Source organism: Balaenoptera physalus, assembly GCF_965194825.1.
Source record: "Balaenoptera physalus genome assembly, chromosome: 14".
NCBI lineage: Eukaryota > Metazoa > Chordata > Mammalia > Artiodactyla > Balaenopteridae > Balaenoptera > Balaenoptera physalus.
The window spans coordinates 85,618,108-85,637,964 of record NC_138893.1 but is presented as its reverse complement, the minus strand read 5'-3'; the positions used below and the strand labels follow the sequence as shown (position 1 = coordinate 85,637,964).

Below are 19,857 nucleotides of genomic sequence, written 5' to 3'. Positions count from 1 at the left end.
GCTGTATAGCACAGGGAACTCTACTTCACTTTGCTGTACAGTAGAAACTAACACAACACTGTAAAACAACTATACCCCATTAAAAAATATATTAGAGGCTATATACAGGAAAAGATGTGCATCACGGGTGAATAGATGGTGTATTTCAGGAAAGAAATAGTAACTCTAAAACAAACTAAACAAATAATAGAAAAGAAAAAAGATTATATGAAATAAAGAATTCACTTATGGACTTAAACATTGCAAAGGAAGGGGTAAATGAAACTTGAAGCTAGGTCAAGACAATTTTCCAAACAAGAGCAGAGAAATAAAATTGATATAAAAATAATGAATGGAGCATCAGTGACCTGTGGGATAATATTAAGCTGTCTGACATGTATTTGGAGTCCCAGAAGGAAAGGATAGATAATGGGCCAAAAATTTTTTTTTGAAAAACTAATGATTAAATGATGAGAAATATTAACTCACAGGTCTAAGATGCTCAATGAATCCTAAGCAGAATAAGCAAACAAAACAAAAAACCAACCAAGCAAAAAAACTCACACAACCTAGATATATCATAGTCAAATTGATGAAAGTTAAAAATGAAAAGTACAGTAGTTTTATAACATGTCTACAAATTCTTTGATACCCTTCCCTTCAAGAGGTTATACCTAATTTCTCACCCCTTGAGTGTAAGCTGGACTTAGTGCCTCCCTTCTAATAAAGAATATGGCAGAAAGGACTGTGTCTGTCAAGACTAGGTCATAAGAGGTGGTGCTTACTCTTGAATCACTCACCCTGGGGGAAGTCAGATGCCATGCTCTGAGGACCAGAGCATGACCCATGGAGAGGTCCACATGTTTAGGAACTGGGGCCTCTTGCCAACAAGCAGCAAGGAACTGGCTCCTGATAGTGCCATGTGAGTGAAGCATCCTGGAAGTATATTCTATGATGTCAGTCAAACCTTTAGATGACTGTAGCTATAGCCTTGACTGCAATCTCATGAAAGATCTGAAGCAAAAAAACATGAAGTTGCTCCCAAACTCCTGGCCCACAGAAATTATGAAATAATTAATGTTCAATGTTGTAAAACACTAAGTTTTAGGGTAATTTGTTACATAGCAATAAATAACTAATGCAAAAAGAAAATCTTAAAGCAGATAGAGAAAAATGACACAGTATATTCAGAGGAACAGTAAGAACATTGACTTCTAAAAAGAAACAATGAAAGCTAGAGGATAATGGAACAAGATTTTTACCATGGTTGAAAAAAAAAGCCTGTCAACCTATAAGCCTATATTCAGCAAAAATAATCCTCAAAAATTACAACAAAATAAAGCATTTTTCAGATAAATAAAATCTTAAAGAATTTACAGTCATTATATGCACATTAAAGAAATAATAAGAGGATACTCTTCAGGTTAATGGAAATGATGGTAGAAGGAAAGGCATTTGTATAAGAAATGCATCTATAAAAAGAAAGTTGCGAATAAATATAAAATACTGGTTTTCTTTTTTTAATTAAAGAAATTAAGTCTGTAAATTCTATAAATTTATAAATTCATAAATTCTTTCTTAAGAGAAAATTGTAAATTCTGCTCTTAGGATGAAGTAACAGGCATTGCATATACCCTCCCATGTGAAATAACAATAAAAAAAGACAAAATACATGAAACATGGCTTTCAAGACACTGGACATGAAAATAATGAAGGACAGTGATTCTTTTTTTTTTTAAGTCATTATTTATTTATTTATTTATTTAGTGCGAGGGCTTTCTCCAGTTGTGGCAAGCGGGGGCCACTCTTCATCGCGGTGCGTGGGCCTCTCACCATCGCGGCCTCTCCTGTTGCAGAGCACAGGCTCCAGACGCGCAGGCTCAGCAATTGTGGCTCACGGGCCCAGTTGCTCCGCGGCATGTGGGATCTTCCCAGACCAGGGCACGAGCCCGTGTCCCCTGCATTGGCAGGCAGATTCTCAACCACTGTGCCACCAGGGAAGCCCAGGACAGTGATTCTTGAAATATGGGAAGCAAATGAGGTATACCCAATGATTTCCCCAGCTTACTGCGTTGAAAAAATTTCTAGGCTACAGTGCAAGGAGGGGGATTTCAGGCAGAGCCTGGAAGATACCCTAAGTTGAGGACACAGAGCTGAGAGTCCAGGGAGATTGACTCATCTAGAATTCACAAGACAGAGCACTAGAAAGGAGAAGATGGTACAGAGAAAGAATTCCAGAGATCTGCAGAGATTGCCCCTTGAGTATTCAGCAGAGTACTGATCAGCAAATTCATTTGAGGAAACTACCTGAGGCCGAGGTTGGAACCAACCAACATGATTTGAAGGAACAGTGCCTAAATTTCACACAGGGCTGAGATCAGCAACAAGTGTGCCCACTCTCACCACTCTAATTCAACATAGTAGTGGAAGTCCTAACCAGAGCAATAAGGAAGACAGGGAGAAAGGGAGAAAGAAAGAAAGGGCATCCAAATCAGAAAGGAAGAAATAAAATTGTCTTTGTTTGCAGATAAATATGATCTTATATACAGAAAATCCTAAAGACTGCACCAAAAAAACTGTTAAAAGTAAACAATGAATTCAGTAAAACTGCAGGTTATAAAATCAACATACAGAAAACAGTTGCATTTCTGTACACTAACAATGAAATATCTGAAAAAGAACTAAAGAAAACAATCCCATTCAACATAGCACCAAAATCAGTAAAATACTTAGGAATAAACTTAACCATGGAGTTAAAATCTGTACACTGGAAACTCCAAGACTTTGATGAAAGAAATTGAACAAGACACAAACAAATGGAAAGCTTTCCCATGTTCATGGTTTGGAAGAATTAATATTGTTAAAATGCCCATCTGTATATTTAATGCAATCCCTATCAAAATTCCAATAACATTTTTTCACAGAAATAAGGAAAAACAATCTAAAATTTGTATGAAATCACAAAAGACCCCAAATAGCCAAAGCAATCCTGAGAAAGAACAAAGCTGAAGGCATCACATTTCCTGATTTCAAAGAATACTACAAACCTCTAGTAATCAAAACAGTATAGGACAGACATAAAAATAGACACATAGACCAGTGGAACAGAACCCCAGAGACCAGAAATAAATCCTCACATATATGGTAAACTAAATCTGAAAAGGGAGCCAAGGATACTCAATGGGGAAAGGACAGTCTCTTCAATAAATGGTGTTGGGAAAACTAGATAACTGCGTGCAGAAGAATAAAATTGGACCCCTATTTATACCACTCACAAAAATTAACTCAAAATGGATTAAGACTTATACGTAAGAACCCAAACTGTAAAACTCCTAGAAGGAAACACAGGGGAAGAGCTCCTCGACATTGGTCTTGGCAATGATTTTTATGATATGAGACCAAAAGCACAAGCAACAAAAGCAAAAATTAATAAGTGAGACTACATTAGATACATCAAACTAAAAAGCTTCTGCACAGCAAAAGAAACAATCAACAAAATGAAAAGGCAACCTATGAAATGGGAGAAAATATTTGCAAATGATATATCTGACAAGGCGTTAATATCCAAAATTTTAAAAGAACTCATACAACTCAATAGCAAAAAAACAAACAAGCCAATTTTAAAATGGGCAGAGGAACTGAATAGACAGTTTTCTAAAGAAGACACACAAATGGCCAATAGGTACATAAAAAGGTGTTCAACGTCGCTAATTATCAAGGAAATGCAAATCAAAATCACAATGAGCTATCACCCCACACCTGTTAGAATGGCTCTAACCAAAAAGGCAAGATAACAAGTGCTGGCAATGATGTGGAGAAAAGGGAACGCTTGTGCATATATATAATGTAATATTATTCAGTCGTGAGAAAAAAAGGAAATCCTGCCATTTGTGACAATGTGGATGAGTCTTAAGGGTATTATGCTAAGTGAAATAAGTCAGACAAAGACAAACATTGTATGACCTCACTTATATGTGGAAATTAAAAAAGCCAGACTCACAGAAACAAAGTAGAGTGGTGGTTGCTAGGGGCTGCAGGGTGGAGGGAATGGAGAAATGTTGGTCAAAGTGTACAATCTTCCAATTATAAGATGAATAAGTTCTGGGGGTCTGATGTACAGCATGGTGATTACAGTTAATGATACAGTATTATATAATTGAAAATTGCTAAGTAGCTCTTAAATGTCCTCACTACAAAAAAGAAATGATAATTATGTGACACGATGGAGGTGGTAATCATTTTGTAATATATAAGGGTATCAAATCAATATGTTGTATACCTTAAACTTATACAATGTTATATATCAATTATATCTCAATAAGGCTTGGGGGAAAAAATATTATACAGGTTCTAACCAGTACAATTAGGCAAGAAGAAATAAAAGGCAACCAAATCGGCAAGCAATAAACAAAACTGTTTATTTGCAGACAACATGATGGTCTATGTAAAAAATCTGATGGAATCTGCAAAAAAGCTAGAAGATTTAATGAGTTTAACAAGGTTGCAGGATGTAAGGTCAATAATATATTTAAAAATCAGTTGTACTTCTATATATTGGCAATGAACAATTGTAAATTGAAATTTTAAAAAATATCACTTACAATAGTATTAAAAAATAGTATAAAAATATAAAATACTCAGGGATAAATCTGATAAAATATGTGAACACCTGAACATTGAAAACTGTAAAATAATGCCAAGAGAAATTATAGAAAGGCTAATATTGTTAAGTATAAATTCTCCCAAAATTGGTGTGTAGATTCAATGCAATTCTAATCAAAATCCCAGCAGGGTTTTTAGTTGAAATTCACAAGCTGATTCTAAAATTTATATGGAAATGCAAAGGAGTTAGAATAGTTAAAACTACTTGGAAAAAGAAGAACGAAGTTGAAGAGCTAACACTACCTGATTTCAAGACTTACTATAAAGCTAGGGCAATCAAAACAGTGTGGTATTGATATAAAGACAGACAAATAGATTAATGGAACAGAATAAAGAATCCAGAAATAAACCCACACATAGATGGTTAACTGATATTTTACTAAAGTACAAAGGCAAATCAAGGGACACGAGTTAGTCTGTTCAACAAATGGTGCTAGAAAAACTGGATGTCAATATGCAAAAAAAAGAAAAAAAAAAAGAAAGAAAATGGAGTTGGATCCCTACCTTGTACCATGTACAAAAAAGTAACTCAAAATGAATCATAGACCTAAATGTAAAACCTAAAACTATAAAATTTCTAGAAGAAAACCTAGAGAAAATTCTTTGCAAAAAAAAAAAAGAGATATTTCTCAGATACACCACCAAAAACAATCCATAAATGAACAAATTGATAAACTGGATTTCATCAAGATGAAAAACTTCCGATCTTTAAAAGGCACTATTAAGAGACTGAAAAGTCAAGCCACAGACTGGGGGAAAAAATTTTCAAAGTTTATATCTGATAAAGGACTTAATACCCAGAATATCAAATCTCAATAATAAGAAAAGAAATAACCAACTGAAAAATGGACAAAAGATTTAAACAGATGCTTCATCAAAGAAGATGATACAAAAAGTACATGTAAAGATGCTCAACATCATTAGTCATTAGGGAAATACAAATTAAAACCACAATGACATATTACTACATACCTATTAGAATGGCTAAAATTCAAAAGACTGACCATGCCAATCATTGGCAAGAATGTGGAGGAACTGGAACCACCATGCACTACTGGTGGGAATGTAAAATGGCGCAACCACTTTGGAAAACTAACAGTTTGTCGGTATCTTAAAGGTTTAAATATACACCAATGGTATAATCCAGGTATTCCATTCCTAGATATTTACCCAAGAGAAACGAAAGCATATATCCATATGAAGACTTGGACACAAATGTTCATGGCAATTTTATTTGTAATAGCCCCAAACTGGAAACAACCCAAGTGCCCATCAACAGATGATTGGATAAATAAATTGTGGCAAATCCATACAACATATTACTACTCAGCAATAAAAGGGAATAAGCTATTGATATACTCAGCAACATGGATGAATCTCAAAATAAGTGTGCAGAATGAAAGAAAACAGACAAAAGAAGAGTACATATTGTATGATTCCATGTTTATAAAACTGTAGAAACTTCACACTAACGTGTAGTGACAGAAAGTAGATCAGTGTTTGCTTGGCAGGGATGGAGAGGACAGGGTGGGGAGGGTGGAAGAGATTACAAAGTCACAAGAGAAAACTTTTAGGAGTGATGGATATGGTCACAACCTTGATTGTAGTGAAGGTTTTACATATATATCTCCAAAATCAATGTTTTTACATGTTAAATATGTGCAGTTTTAAAAATGAAGTTTATTACACGTCAATTATATTTCAATAAAGCTGTCTAAATTTTTTAGAGTATATGCTATGGTCCATATGTACAATGAATCTAAGTTCATATTGATTTATTTGATAGATTTGTTTGCCTTTTTTCTTATTGCTCAAATGTAACCATCTTTTTAATTATCAATTTTGTACTGTAACATGTAAAACAAGCTTTTCTTAATGTATAAGAAAAAATTGTTGTTGCTATATTAATATCAGACAGTAGCCTTCAAAACAAAAACTATTACCAGCAATAAAGAGAGAGATTGCATCATGATAAATGGTCAATTCATCAAGAAGACATAATGCTACTAAAGGTGTATGTTCTTAATAATGGAGCTTCAAGACACACGAAGCAAATATTCACAAAATTAAAGGAAGAAGTAAAGAATATTCCAACACTAGTCTTTCAGCATTTGATAGAATAAGTGGATTAAAAATTTTCTAAGGATAGATTGGAACAAAACTATCAATTTGTTAGTCGTTTTCAACTAACAAACTACCTAATTGACCTAATTTGTAGAATATTACAGTTAACAATTACAGAATGCACATTATTTATGTGTATTTATTATTTACAAATGCACACAGCATATTCATCAAGATAGACCATATATGTTCATCCAGAAAACAAATTCTAATAAATTTTAAAGGATTGAAATCATGAAAAGTTTGCTCTGTGCCCACACTTGAGTAAATTAATTATCAATGACAAAAAGGTATCTGGAAAACACAACATATTTGGAAATTAAACAGCACATTTATAAATAATTCAAGGGTCAAAGAATAATCCCATAGGAAATTAGACAATTTTTTTAACTAAATGAAATTGATTTGAGATCCTTTTCTCTTTTCCAGTGCAAGAATTCAGTGTTATAAATTTCCCTCTCACCGCTGTTTAAGCTGCATTTCAGAAAATTTGATATATTGTATTTTCATTATCACCCAATTCTAAGCATTTTTTAAATTTCTTTTGAAACTTCCTGATTGACCCACATATTATGTAATTATTTAATTTCCAAGTGTTAGGAGATTTTCCTGGTTTTTTTTGTTTTGTTATTGATTTCCAGTTTGATTCCATTGTGGTCAGAGTACAGACTTTTTATGATTTCAGTTCTTTTAATTGAGATTAATTTTATAGTCTAGGGTATGGTATATTTTTGTGACTTTTCCATGAACACTTGAAAGAATGTGTATTTTACTGTTTGGGATGGGGCATTTTATGAATATCAGATCCTATTGTCTGAATGGCATTGCTCTGTTGCTCCATAACCTTGTTGATTTTCTGTCTAATAGTTCCACCAGTTGTTGCAAAAGGGATGTTCAAGTGTCCAACTATAATTGCAGATTTGTCTATTTCTATTTCTCCTTTCAGTTTTATCAGTTTTTGCTTCATATATTTTGAAGTTCTGTTGTTTGGTTCATACACATTTAGGATTTCTGTGTTTTCTTGACATTTTGTCTCTTTTATCAATATTTAATGTTCCTCTTTGTCCATGGTAATTTTCTCTGCTCTGAAGTCTACTTTATCTGGTATTAATATAGCCACTCTTGCTTTCTTAAAATTAGTGTTTGCATGGCATATTCCACCCCCCTTTTTACTTTCAATCTACCTGTATTGCTATATGTGAAATTAGTTTCTTGTAGGCAGCATATAGTCATTTTTTATCCACTATGCTAATCTCTGTCTTTTAATTGATGTATTTAGATTATTTTTATTTAAAGTAATTATTGATATGGTTTAAGTCTGCCATTTTATTATTTGTTTGTTTATTCTGCTTCTCATTCCTTTGTTTCCTTTTTTTTTTTGCCTTCTTGTAGGTTACTTGAACAAACTAAATGAAATTAAAAACAAAACATATCAAAATTTATGAAATGCAACTAAAGTGCTACTAAAAAGAAAGTACAATTTTAAATGCTTATGTTACATAGGAATAAAGACTTAACATCAATGATCCAAGCATCTACACTAAGAAGTAAGAAAAAGAAGAGCAAGTTAACTCCATACTAAGTAGAAGGAAAGAATTAATAAAGAGTGGAAAACAATGTAGAAAATGGAGAGATAATAGAAAAATTCATCAAAGACAAATTTGGTTGTGTGAAAGATTGATAAAATTGATAAACCCTTAGCTGGATTAAATAAAAAGAGAGAGAGAGCAAGAGGGAACTCAAATTACCAGTATCAGAAACAAAAGAAGGGCTATTACTATAAGTTCCACAGACATATTAAAACCATATACAAATATGACAACTTAGATAAAATGGATAAATCCCATCAAAGTACAACTTCCCAAAACTGGCCCAAGAAAAAATAGAAAATATTAAAAGCCCTAAGTGTGTTAAAGAATTGATAATTAAAACCTTCCAACAAAGAAAACATTAGTCCCAAGCGACTTCACTTGTAAATTCCATCAAATTGTAAGAAAGAAATAATACCAATTTTACACAAACTCTTTTCAAAACTGGAAAACGAGATAACATTCCATACTCATTTTGTGATATCCGCAGAACCCTACATCTAAACCTCACAAAAATATTACGAAAATTAAAGTTATAAACTAATATCCCTCATGAACATCATTGCAAGCATCCTTAACAAAACGTTAGCAAATCAAATCCAGAAATATATAAAAAAGATATCATGACTAAGTATTGTTTGTTTCAAGAATAAAGGCTAGTTTCACACTTGAAAATAAATCAACATAATTCACCACATTAAGAGAAAAAGAAGAAAAAAAGTATGATCATCTCCACAGATGCAGAAAAAGCATTTGATGAAATCCAATACCCACTCATGATATTAAAAAACAAACAAACAAACAAACAACACCTCAGCAAAGTAGGAATAGGAGGGAGTTTCCTCAATATGATAACAGATAACTATGAAAATCTGACTGTTAACATTATACTTAAGGGTGAAATATGAATGCTTTCCCCCTAAGATCCAGAAAATGGGAAGAATGTCCATCTCACCACTTCTGTTCAACATTGTACTGTAGATTTTAGCCAGTACAATAAGGCAAGAGAAATAAATACACTTCATAACAATTGGAAAGGAATGAGTAAAATGTTTTTTATTCATAGATAATATGTTTGTGTATGTATAGAATCCAAAGGAATTGAAAATAAAACAACTAGTACTAATGAGTGAATTTAGTAAGTCACAAGGTCAGTATACAAAGTCAATGATATTTTTATCCAAACAATTAGAAAGTGAGCTAAAAATATTTTAATTGCACAAAAACCTATAAAATGTATAGAAAGACATTTAATAAAAATGTACAAAGCCTCTACACTGAAAACTACAAAACAGTGCTGGAAGAAATTAAGAAAATGGAGAGGTATGCCTGTTTGTGGGTTGGAAAAAATATCAAGACATCAATTCTCCCTAAATTGATCTATATATTCAATGCTCTCTTATCAAAATCCCAATGGTTTTTGTATGGAAATTAACAAGACGATTCTAAAAGCAATGGAAATGCTAATGATCTAGAAGAGCCAAAATCATATTGAAAAAGATGAACAGGGGTAGATGGCTTAAAAATTAACTATAAACCTATAGTAATAAAGATGGCGTGGTATTGGGGTGAGGATAGACAAATAGATTAATGAAACAGCATAGAGGATCCAGAAATAGATCCACACTTACACAGTCCATTGATTTTGATAAAGGGGGCAAAGCAATTCAGTGAGAAATGGAAAGTCTTTTCAAAAAGATGGTGCTAGAAAACTGGATAATCATATGGGAAAAAAATGAACCTCAACCTCTACCTCACATTATACATTTAAAAAAATTGGAGACTAAATAAAAAGGCTAATTACTGTAAAACTTCTGGAAGGAAACAGACTATCTTTATGACAGAAAATGCAGTAACCATAAAAGAAAAAGTATAGAAATGTCTTGATCAGTGTAAAACATTGGCTCTTTGAAACACGCTTAACAAAATGAAAAAGCAAACTATAGACAGGGAAAAAGTATTCACAACACGTATGTCTGACAAAGGATGTGTACTGAGAATGTTTACGGAACTCCTACAATCAATAATAAAAAGACAAGCATCTCAATAAAAATTGGACAATAGGTTTGAACAGATCCTTCATGAAAGAAGATATACAAATAGTTAATAAGCACATGAAAAAGTGATTAGCACCACTAGTCATCAGGGAAGTGCCAATTAAAACTAAATTGAAATACCACTTCACACCCACTGGCTAACACTAAAAAGACAATATCAAATGTTGGTGAGGAACAACTGGAACGCTCATCCTTTGAAGGTAGGAATATAAAATGTTATAATAACTTTGGAAGACAACTTTGGCAGTTTTGTATAAAATTAAACATATAATTACCTGATGATCCAACGTTTCACTCCTATACATTTCCTGCTGAAAAATGAAAACATATGTCCACAAAAAAAAATTGCTCAAAAATATTTTCAGCAGCTTTATTCATACTAGACTAAAATGGGAAACAATCCAAATGTCCAACATAAGTGAAGGGATAAACAAATTACCCAGTGTTCAAATAATTAATCCTCCCAACAATCTCAAGGAATGAACTTCCATTTTACCACAACAACACAGCACCCTGGTATGAACCTCAGCCATTATGCTGTGAGAAAGAAGCCAGACACAGAAGACTACATGTTATTTGATTCCATGTATGAGGCATTCAAGAATAAGAAAAACTAGTCTCTAGTGTTAGAAATCAGACCAGTGGTTGCCCCTGCAGGGTGAGGACTGACTGGGAAGGAACAGGAGGGAATTTTCTAAGGTGATGGAACTGTTCGAATCTTGATTGGGATCATGGTTACTAGGTATTTTCCCTTACCAAATGTCATGGAATTTTATGCTTAAGACCTATGCACTTTGCTGTATGTAAATTACACCTCAATCAAATTTTTTTAAAGAGAGAGAGAAGAGGACGCACTGGGCAGGAGCATGGGTGTGCTAGTTCTTAACTTCCTTTCCTCAGACTTGACCTTCTTCACCATTGGGCTTTCCTGGTTCCAGCAGATGACGCCAACCAGGGGACAGCAGTCTTAAGTCCTGATTACTGCACATCTTTGGGTGATGATGTTCTGGGTAGCAGCCACTGGAATTTTTAATAGCTCTCTTAATTTGGAACTGAAGTTTTCACTTGTTTAAAAATCTCTCACCTGGGCTTCCCTGGTGGCGCAGTGGTTAAGAATCCGCCTGCCAATGCAGGGGACATGGGTTCGAGCCCTGGTCCGGGAAGATCCCACATGCCGCAGAGCAGCTAAGCCCGTGCGCCACAACTACTGAGCCTGCACTCTAGAGCCCGTGAGCCACAACTACTGAGCCTGCATGCCACAGCTACTGAAGCCCGCATGCCTAGAGCCCGTGCACCGCAATGAAGAGTAGCCCCCACTCGTCGCACCTAGAAAAAGCCTATGCACAGCAACGAAGACCCAATGCAGACAAAAATAAATAAAATAAATACATTTATTTAAAAAAATCACCATACAACTTAACCAAACTACTTGAAAGAAAAAGTAAAACTCTCAAAAAGCTTAGCCATGTTAAGACAGAATATGTATATCTATGTAGGCATTCACACTGACAGCCTCAAGTCCTGCTTAAAAGATGCCAGCAATGATAGAATCATCACATATATACACTAATGTGTATAAAGTAGATAACTAATGAGAACCTGCTGTATAGCACAGAGAACTCTACTCAGTGCTCTGTGGTGACTAAAATAGGAAGGAAATCCAAAAAAGGGGATATATGTATACACATAGCTGATTCACCTCACTGTACAGCAGAAACTAACACAACATTGTAGAGCAACTATACCCCAATTAAAAAAAAATGATAGAGTCATCAGGAACAGCAGCTCTAGAAGCAAACAATGAAAGCTAAATAGGTCCATCTTCGTAGTTCAGAGTGGGGTCGATTTTATAGCAAAAATGCAGAACAAAGAGAACCAGATGAGTTGATGGCTGATAATTGCAAGAAAGAGCAGAGCATCAGAGGACCTGACAAGGAATGCTCCCTGTAAGGAAAGGTTTTCACTACCCCTCCCCTTATACACACCCTCTCCTTTCCTATGGGGTTTCTTTCCTTTGCTTCTTCCTCAATTCAATTAAGATCTTTCTTGCTGATGCATCCCAGGGGACAGAGTTCACAGCTCAAGGACCTCTTCTTCCTCCTGGTCCTGTGGAAAGCTTGTATGCTCAACCTCAAGAATCCTTTTCACTGTAGGGTTTCTTTGGTGTGTATCCTGAAAACAGTGAGTTATCTTCAGTGTTGACTCAGGCTTCGAAAGAAGCTGCTCCTAAAAGTCCACAACCACAAAAGAAACACGGGAATTTTGCCTCTCTTCCAAATTAATTTTGAATTCTCCCTCAGTCTTAGTTTAAGGAACTGCTGTAACTAAAGTGGTCATACTTTTGCCCAAAAGAAAGCTTTACAGAATTATAATTATCAAGATAGTGTTTTGTAAATAAAGTTGATTTAAGTATTTATCTCAGTGAGTGAATTATTTACATTATCTTGTAGTCTCTGGATAGTTTAAATATTGTGTTTAATTTGATTAACCGCCCTTATTATATGAACAATACTGGAAATGTCACATGAGCAATTCTGAAATTAGACATTTGGGTTTTTTTATTTTTTAAATTTTTATTGAAGTATAGTTGATTTACAATGTTGTGTTAATTTCTTCTGTACAGCAAAGTGATTCAGTTATACATATATACATTCTTTTTCATGTTCTTTTCCATTATGGTTTATCACAGGATATTGAATATAGTTCCCTATGCTATATATAGTAGGGTCTTGTTTATCCATCCTATATATAATAGTTTGCATCTGCTAATCCAAACTCCCAATCCTCCCCTCCCCTAACCCCCTCCCCCTTGGCAACCACAAGTCTGTTCTCTATGTCTATGAGTCTGTTTCTGTTTTGTAGATATGTTCATTAGTGTCGTATTTTAGATTCCACATATAAGTGATATCATATGGCATTTATCTTTCTCTTTCTAACTTACATCACTTAATATAATAATCTCTAGGTCCATCCATGTTCCTGCAAATGGCATTATTTCATTCTTTTTTATAGCTGCATAATATCCATTGTATATATATATTCCACATCTTCTTTATCCATTCATCTGTTGTTGGATATTTAGGTTGTTTCCTTGTCTTGGCTATTGTAAATAGTGCTGCTATGAACATAAGGGTGCATGTATCTTTTTGAATTATAGTTTTGTCTGGATATATGCCCAGGAGTGGGATTGCTGGATCATATGGCAACTCTATTTTTAGTTTTTTAAAGGAACCTCCATACTGTTTTCCATAGTGGCTGCACCAATTTACAAGGCTACCAACAGTGTAGGAGGGTTCCCTTTTCTCCACACCCTCTCCAGCATTTGTTATTTGTAGACTTTTTGATGATGGCCATTCTGACTAGTGTGAGGTGATACCTCATTGTAGTTTTGATTTGCATTTCTCTGATAATTAGCGATGTTAAGCATCTTTTCATGTGCCTATTGGCCATCTGTATGTGAAATTAGACATATTTGAAATGGCAAAAGGCATTTCTATATGCCAAGGGCTGTATTCTATAGTTTTAAAACAAATGTGAAGTGCCTTGATGTTTTTATTAGACAAAGTAACTTGATGTTTACCAGAATACATTTAAATTGGAACGTTTATAACAACAGAGTATGAGAAAGTTTAAAAGGTCCATCTTGCTATTTTATAGTCTCCCTATTAGATTGTACCCTCTCCTCTTCCTCTTCCCTCTACATCAATAATTTCCCACTGAATTCCAGAGAGGATCTGGAAGAGGCTGGTAGTGTGGACTGGTCATAAAAATGTGGGTTTAAAGCTCAGAGTCAGTACTTACCAGCTGACCTTAGGCATGTCCCTTTCCCTCTCCGAGCCCCAGTTTCCATTTTAATGGGCCCATGATTAATGCCTACCTCCAAGAAAAATGGAAATGAACAAAGGGAAATCACATTGTTATGGTAAAAAAAAAAAAAAAAAAACTACACCCAGGGGATTTGTTGGATGTGTAGGCTCTGGAACCAGGCTGCCTGGGTTTGAATCTGAGCTCTGTCTCACTAAGTGGGGAAACCTCAGTCACAGTTTTCCCATTAAGATGGGGATAATCATAGCATCAGTCTCACTGGTTACCACAGATTGAAGGAGCTAATTCATGCAGAGCCCTTGGCACAGTATCTGGCTTGCTGTAATTGCTTTAGTATACGTTAGCTGGCTTTGTTATTTTTCAAGACAGCGACCACTCCTGTAATCACTGGTCGGTGCTGCGGTCACAGCTGTGTGCTGGGAAGTCCATAGGCACCTCTGACTCACCACTCAGGGCCTGGACCCGGCTACCCCCAATCACACCATCCACATTCCTGACCCTAGGCCTTCCTCACAAATGTTCCCTCTGCCTGGAATGCAGTCTTCTTTCATGTTTACAGTTTCCTTCTCACTCCTCTGTCTAGCCCCCAGCACTTCCCCTTTAGAGCACTAAGTAAGCTCCCTCCACCAATGCAGGCAGGACCAAGCCATGGTGGCCACAGTCTGTGGCCTGTTCCAGCTCTGGCTTCACCTGCCTTTTCTGTGCCCCATAACCCACAAGCAGAACCTACTGCATAATTTATGGGATCCGGTGCAAAATTATTTTGAACAGGGCTCCTTGTTCAGAAATTATTAAGAACTTTAAGATATACAAATCCCAACTGAGGGGTATTCTACAAAATACCTGATGAATAATACTCAAAACTGTCAAGATCATCAAAAACAAAGAAAGTCTAAGAAACTGTCACAGCCAAGAGAAGCCCTTAGTGTCCTGACTACTATGTGTAATGTGGGATCCTGGAACAGAAAAAGGACGTTAGGTAAAAACTAAGGAAATCTAAATGAATTTTAGTTCATAATAATATTTCAATATTGGTCCATTAATTGTAGCAAATCCACCATACTAATGTAAGTTATTAATAATAAGGGAAACAGGGGTGAGGGGCATATGGGAACTTTCTGTACTATGTAATTTTTTCATAAATCTAAGACAGCTCTAAAATTAAATTTTTTTAAAAAATTAACAACAGCAAAGAATTTTGAGAAGACAACAGCAGAGTAAATTGTCCAAGACAGAGCCAGGATTTGAACCCGGATCTGCCTGACCCCAGAGCTTTTGTGAATGACTGCTTACACTGCTTGAATTCCAGGGAGAAGGCCCTCCCCTGGAGGTAAGAGAAAAGATGTGTATGGAGTGGGGGAGGAGGTGGAGGGTTGTCACATTATTTAGTAGAGAGGTTAAGAGCCCAATCTTGATGACTCAGGCCACATAGTGTGTGATTCCATTTATATGAAATTCCCAGAATAGGCAAATCCATAGAGACAGAAAGTAGATTCCTGGTTGCCAGGGGGAGGGGGAGGGGAGGGGAGAATGGGGAGTGACTGCTTAATGGTATGTGGTTTCTTTTTGGGGTGATGAAATGTTATTGAATTTATAGTAGTGATGGTTGCACAACCATGTGAAGATACTAAAAAAAACACTACATTGTACACTTTAAAATAGTTAAAATTGTAAATTTTATGTTACCTCGATTTAAAAAAAAAAAAAAGAGTACAAGCTTGAGACCCGTTCTGCCTGGATTTGAATCTCCAGGGTACCCTTTACTAGCTGTATGCGACCTTGGGCAAGCTACCTCTCTCTGCCTCAGTTCCCTCATCTGGTAAATGGGGTAGTAACAGTAGCGGTCTCATAAGGTTGTTGTCAGCAAGGTCCAGGCGTTTGGGGTCCATCCTGGCCTTGATGGGTCAGGGGAGGGATTATGAACTCATCCCCAAACCTTCCCACCCAAGACCTTGCAAACCGAGTGGTCTGAGAGCCCCCTCCCCTGTCAACCTGAAGTGGAGATCCACTCCTGGGCGGCCCCAAGGTGGAAGCCGGAGCGAATCTCCCTTCCAGACCCACTGCTTTGGGACGCAGGCTGAAGCGGCCTCAGAGGAGGTGTGCGCTGCAGCGCGCCGCCTAGTGGCACCTTCGAGCATACCAGTACCGGCCGCAGCGGGAAGCGCCAGCCAAAGGCGCCAGCCACGCCTGCAGGGCACCCCGACAGCTGCTCCTTACTATAAAATAAGTGACTTGTATTCTGCCAGATTAGGGGAATTCTGTATATTCTTTTTAATCTCACGAGCTAGTTATTGTTCCCATTTTATAACTGATGGAAGTGATGCTTGGAAAGGCTCAGCAGCCAGCCCAAGTTCTCTTAGCAGGTAAGAGCAGCCCCACGTCTGGTTTTCCATCAGCTCAGCTCCAGATTCCAGAACTCTGTCTCCGACGCTCACCTGTGATTTGGGATAAATGAGGGTAGCCCATGGAAGCACTACAGCCCCCACTAAGTGTCAGAACTAGCTCTGAGACTGATGTCAAAGCTGCTGTATTGCACAAAGGCTGCCCCACTTCCAGCCTCAGGCCCCATAAACCCCCTAGGAAATGGAGGGGAGGTGGGAGGCTCCTTCCAGGGCCCCTTTTGGCAAGGCTGTAGGCCCTTTAACCAGTAACCCCTCTTTCCCCAGCCTCACTGATGCATCCACTCAACCAATATTTATGTATGATAACTATGTGCGGGACAGTCTGAGGTGCTGGATATATCATGGTGAGCAAGAACGGGGAGGCCCGGCCTCCAAGCAGCTCACTGCCTCATCCTCATTCATTCATTCATTCATTTTAAATTAATTTATTTTTTGGCTGTGCAATGCGGCATGTGAGATCTTAGTTCCCTGACCAGGGATGGAACCCACACCCCCTGCATCGGACCACCAGGGAAGTCCCTCATCCTCCTTCTTAACTCTTTGCTGTGAGTCTGATGGCACTGGGTTTGGGAACACCCTGGTAACTCTTACTCCAGCTACTCCAGTGTGTCATCCCAGGGCCAGGGCCTTGCCCATTCTTCACCCATACTGGGGAAAGGTGTGGGCTCAGGGCAGTCTGACTGCCTCTGAAGTCCTTTCCCTGGCCCCAGCTGAGGGCCAGCACTTGGAGATGCCCAGGCTGGGAAGCAACCACACCCGCAGTGGTTGCTTAGCTGCAGGTGACTGGGGAAGGGGCGTTAACAGCAGGGGAGAGGGTGCAGGGGAGTTATGGAAGGATCCCAATGTGGTAAGTCCCCTACCCCGGTATGGGAGCCCTGGAGGGAAAGCAGGGTCTAGGACCTCCCATGGGCATATTTCTAGGCTGCAGCTTGGGGGAAATGGGACGGTGGCCAGCAGAAGACGGGGAAATGACCACTCTCCTTTTGCCTGCACCCCCCGCCCCGGTCCCCCTTCTCTCTAGTTAGGAATTAAAGTCATGAAACCTGACATTAGGACTAGAAGGGCCTGCCTGGTGCAATTACTGTCTGAACAGCAAAGTTCTGAGCACTGGAACTTTTTTGAAAAATCTCCAATAACCCACTGTCCTTCTGGTTAAGAGAGAGAATGAGAGAGAGAGAGAGAGTGAGCGTGCCTGCCCTGTGGTCCCTGCCTGCCGAGGTTCTACTGAGGTCCCTGCTAAGTTGTCCAGCATAAAGCCCTTGACCTTGTGCCTGTGCCAGGTGTTGACAGTCAGATGCTGGGCCTCGGACATGTCCCTATATGTGTTGCCTGCTGAAAGTTAAGCATCTAAGTATCTATTTGTCTTTAGCGTCATCTGCCCAAGAGTATATTTGTGCTTTTGGGTGTGCGTGCCTGTGTGTGTGTTTGTGTCTGTGATGAGGTGTATGTGTGTGCTTTTTAAAATCCTGTGTCTTAAGTATGTGGGTGTCTCTGCAGTTGGGTGCCCTTGTAATGTTTCTGGGAGGGTCATTTTGCACCTGTATATGTTTGTTGTATGTTTGCTTGTGTGTACCTTTGTAGGTGTGCCTGTAACTGTCTAGGGCTGGGTGTGCGTATGTGTGCTTGTACTTCTGTGGCTGGGTGGGGCTGGCTGGGTGTGATGCACTGTTGACTCCTTCACCCACTGCCCTTGCCTGGGCCAAGCTAAAAATAACCCACCTATCTTTGCCCACGGGGACCTTTCTCAATTGGCCTAAGTTCTTCCCAGGGAGTCCCTCTCACCCATATCCACGCTCCTGGTCCTGGGTGCCTGGCCAGGGAGGGCTAAGGAGGTGGATTGACCACATGCACACTCCCCCACATGTTCCAGACCCCAACCTGTGGGGGGAGTGTGTGTGGAGGGGGGTCCTGGGCAGTCCTGCCTTTCTCTCTTCTCTGGGGAAACAGCTGGGGCAGGCCCTTGTTGCTTCTCTGCCCCCTCCAGCAACCCTTCCAACCTGCAGTTCTGGCCCCCAAGTCCTTTCTCCTCCAGTCTAGGAAGCGCCCCTGCGGACACTGACCCTATTCCAGCCTACCCCCCTACTGACTCCTGGGCCTGGCTGGACCTCTCTCTGCCTTCCTTTACCCCTTCCTGAAGCAGCCACTGCCTCTGTATTTGAGGAATGATTCCAGATCCCAATTCTGGAAAAATCCCAAGTAGTGAACAGATCAGGGCTCAGGGAGGAGGCATTCCTGCTGGCTGCCAGTCATTTCTCACCTGCCAGCCCCAGAAGAGGTGTAAGCATCGAGGATCCCCAGCTCAGAGGGTTCCTTTCCAATCCTCTCTCCTGCCCTTTTCAGTCACCCACTCATTCACTCAAAGCTGTGTGATCTTGGGCAAATGACTTTACATCTCTGTGCCTCAGTTTCTTCATCCATAAAAGGGGGATACAAATGGTACTCACCTCAGAGAGTTGTGAGGATTAACTGAAGTGATGCATATAGTGTTTAAAAGTGCTTAACCCGATGCCTGGCACATACAAGGACCCTGCCAGTGTTAGCTGATCCACCCCTTCTAATGTCAGTGGAAGATATCGCCCACCGCCCAAACTCCACCTGACTCCACATGCCCTTTGGCTCACCCTTGAGTGGTCAGGATTTTCCACCAGGAATCAGATTGGCTGAGAGGGGAGATCTTGGAAAGAGAGATTACTGACATTTGTGCTGTAGTTTCTATATATATATTTAAAAATTCAGTTCTACATTCCCTTATAAAATTGTTATTATCATTTTTCTCCATTTTGGAGATGATGAAGGAAGCATCAGAATGGTTAAGTAACTTGTTCAGGGTCACACAGCAGGTAAGGGGCAGAGCCCAAATTTATACCCACCTGAGCCAAAAATGGCTTCCCTATGCCCCATTGTCACTTGCGGGGGGGGGGGGGGGTGGGGGTGGGGTGGGGGTGGGGGGAGTAACATCCTAGGCCCTGGGTGCTACAGGAGGTTCAGAGGGGTCTAGTCAAACAGTTCTGCCCAAGGTCATACCCACAAGTAGGGCCAAACAGGATGATCCAAATCCATACCCAAGTCCACATAGCTGTAAGCCCCTGCTTAACACGGACTTGAGTGTTTGAGATTTCCTCATTTAAGGAGCTTTTTTGGGAAAGACCCCCCTCCCACCGCGCCCCCTGTAGAAGGCATAGATTCTACGTAGTACAGACCAGGGAGCCAAAAACGACA

At 38.6% G+C, this 19,857-nt stretch overlaps 1 protein-coding gene across 1 annotated transcript in view; it reads right to left on the bottom strand.

Annotated features, from left to right (window-relative positions):
* Positions 1 to 17,413, bottom strand: part of TBATA (thymus, brain and testes associated) — a 401,276-nt gene extending 383,863 nt beyond the window's left edge. The window contains exon 1 of the mRNA XM_082424561.1: positions 15,923 to 17,413. The gene's annotated coding sequence lies outside the window, so the exon portion shown is untranslated. The remainder of the gene's footprint in view (positions 1 to 15,922) is intronic.
* Positions 17,414 to 19,857: the final 2,444 nt, after the last annotated feature.